At 40.1% G+C, this 3,375-nt stretch overlaps 1 pseudogene; it reads left to right on the forward strand.

Moving 5' to 3' along the window:
- The first annotated feature begins 2,293 nt into the window (after nucleotides 1-2,293).
- On the forward strand, nucleotides 2,294-2,737 carry LOC129552046 (ubiquitin-conjugating enzyme E2 D4 pseudogene; annotated as a pseudogene).
- Nucleotides 2,738-3,375: the final 638 nt, after the last annotated feature.

The raw sequence follows: 3,375 nt of genomic DNA on the forward strand, positions 1-3,375 counted from the left end.
CTTTTGGCCACCAAAGTACCACTTACCCTACTCCCATTTCAAAATTGAATGTTTCCCTAAGCATCCAGCACATAAATAATTCATGTTTCAGCAATGGCCAATCAATAAAAGGAAAATGAAAACAAATTACATAAACCTCATATACGGAAAACAAGAAAAAATAAGCTACAGTTTATGACTTTGTCAATAAGAATTCAGCAAATTATGTGCGACTTAATAAGATGTACGTACTTCCTCATAGGGAGCTACTCCCCAGGTTGGATGATAAGGGCAGAGACACAGTCTCTAAACAACCACTGTAAATAACTTCTGGGTTACCTCAGACAAAAAAAACGTATGCTGCTATAGGAAGCCTTCTCTAATATGTTCCCATTAGACCTTCAGGCTCTCAGAGTTCCTTAGTATTAAAGATATATTTTTGAGGTACTGGTTGTTATTACTGATCAGGGGGAAAAAAAAAGATGTTGTGGTATGATTATAGAAAGGTGAGGAAAGAAAGCAGGATGGTGGACAGGCATGGGTGGCAAGAATTGGTTGGTTATTCAGGGTACTGTGTGGAGAAGGCAGTAACTGTTAGATATGGAAGGGTTTAGAAGACCAATTTTTGACTAGAGTAAGCCCAAATTGTTGGCACTCTTTTCACCGAAAGGATTCACAAACCGTGGGTTTAGAGAGGCCAAGCTGGAAGGCCGACGCTATCACAGAAAGTAATAAATTTTCCTGACATAATAAGCTCTAGTAAAACTAAACAAATAACTGGATTCTGAACTGGAAAACTTTTCATCCAGAATGATGGAGACAAGTTGGAAGATTTTAATACTGAGGACATAAATATCATATGAACATTAGGGAAAACAATCAAAATGATCAAATTTTATATGAAACTTTGTCTAAGTAATGGATATAGAGAAGTCTTGTCATATTCCTACACGTCTTTTCCCACATGTAGTAATTCGATTTTTCAAGTTTTAGAGAGAATCACAGCAAGCTATATTTCATGCCTCAAAATGTTCATTGGCTTCACATGTTTTGCTGTTTTAATCCCTTGGAAAAATCATATGTATTAAGCTATAACACATTTTACATTTTAGCATCAAAAAGAGAATGTAATTACTTAGAAGTTTAAAGCACTAACTTTAAAAAAAGACCAAAAATAAAACTTACCCTCTATAACCTTTGCCTAGTGTCTTATATATAATGTTAATAGATGTTCAAAAAAGCTTGTTGAATAGACAGTCTCTTGGTTGTCTTAGCTCTTCACTGAATAATGTTTCGTGGTATGGGGTGAAACCCCTGTGGCATGGCATGTTTAGTCCGAGAGCTATTTTAACATAAAATCAGGCTAAGAGAAACTGACAGAGCCATGTGTGGGCTTGTACCTCCCCAGGTCACTCACTTTAAATAACTACAATTCTCTCTGAATCTCTGTGCTTCATATGTCTTTTAGCTCTTTGAAGAATTTTATTTTTCTTTTTATCTCATACTTGTGGTCAGTTTATATGATTTGATATTATAAAGGATGAACAGTCCTAATTTCTGCAATGCTAAACTTAGAAATGAAACTATCAGTTAACTTATTTTAACGGGCTGAGGGTGGGGTCTGCTCTGTATTCAACAGCACAGCTTTTAAGCTATCATTAAAAATGGAATCTGTCTTTGTTGTAGCCACTATGGAAAACAGTAATGGAAGTTCCTTAAAAAACTAGAGTTACCATATGATCTAGCAATCCTATTGCTGGGCATATATCCATAAAAGATGAAAATCTTAATTAGAAAATATACATGTACCCCAATTTTCACAGAAGCAATATTTAGAATAGCCAATACATGAAAGCAACCTAAGTGTCCATGAACAGATTAATGAAAAAGAAAATGTGGTATATATAAACAGTAGAATAATACTTGGTCATAAAAAACAGTGAAATAATGCCATGGACCTAGAGATTATCACACTGAGTGAAATAAGCCAGAGGAGGACAAATATACGATATTACTTACATGTGCAATCCAAAAAGTAATAAAAATGCACTAATTTTCAAAGAATAAACAGACTCAGACATAGGAAACAAATATGTTTACCAAAGAAAAGCATGGGGAGGGATAAAAGCACAGGATTAACAATTATACACCACCATATGAAAAACGGGTAAGCAACAAGGATTTTCTCTATAGCACACAGAACTGTATTCAGTATCTTATAATAACCTATAATGGAAAAGAATCAGGGTCAAGACAGCAGCAGGTTACCTCTGATAGCCCTGGACCAGGAGCCCCCATCCCCAGCAGCAGAAGGATGGTGTTGAAGTGGATCCAGAAGAAATTAACTGGCTTGCAGAGGGACCCTCCTGCCCATTGCTCTGCAGGACCTGTGGGAGATGATTTGTTCCTCAACAGGCCACCTTCATGGGCCTTGAAGGACAGTCCCTACCAAGGAGGCATTTTCTTCCTGACCATCTACTTGCCTACAGATTATCTTTTCAAGCCCCCAAACACTGCTTTCACAACCAAAGTTTAACACCCCAGCATCAACAGCAGCAGCAGCATCTACCTTGTTACCCTGCGGTCCCGATGGTCTCTAGCACTGGGAGTGTCAAAAGGTTTCTTTTTCATCTGTTCCCTGCTCTGTGACCCAAACCTGATGACCCTCTGGTGCCAGAGACAGCCCACACCTAACGAGGCTGACAGAAAGATGTATAACACATTAGCGAGAGAATGGACACAGAAATATGCTATGTAAGTAACTCAGAGGTTTTATGGGAAACATTGTCCAAGAGAAGCTGAGCTGAGCTACTGGCTGAGCCACTCACAGAGCATCATCTCTTCTGCAAACAAATGCCGGCTGCCCACTTTCTCCAACCACAGCATGTTGGTACCACTCTCAGCCATCGTGGTTTTGACAGTCATGCTACTGATGCCAGATCAGTCGAATTGTTTTTGATCTGCAGCCTTCCTGACTACATTGGAATCGATCCCTCCCCCCTGACTCACTGCTCACCTCTCGAGGGAACCTGTGAGCCCCCCTGCCTGGCCACACTCAGGCGGCATCGCTCGCAAAGGCACCTCAGCCTGGCCCCTGACCACATGCTCTTTGCCTTGAAAACTCAGTGCCAGCCTGCGGGTCCAGGACAGAGCGGGCAGGCTTTCCTCACATATTATTTGCCACAAACCACATCCTGAAGAGTCTCAACTCATCTCAGGAGTTCCTGGTAACAGTGTCACTGGGAAGTGGAGGCCTTGCCCCACAGGTCCAACCAGTCCTCCTTGTCTGTAACACACGCTGGCACTCTCCCCTCTCACCGAGAAGCAGTAAATAAATGTCAGGGATTCTATTTAGTAAAGTTTTTTTAAATAACAAAACACCATGAGAAAACTTCT

Source organism: Moschus berezovskii, chromosome 3 (assembly GCF_049115385.1).
Source record: "Moschus berezovskii isolate FMDL1 chromosome 3, NW_MosBer_1.0, whole genome shotgun sequence".
In the NCBI taxonomy this organism is placed as follows: domain Eukaryota; kingdom Metazoa; phylum Chordata; class Mammalia; order Artiodactyla; family Moschidae; genus Moschus; species Moschus berezovskii.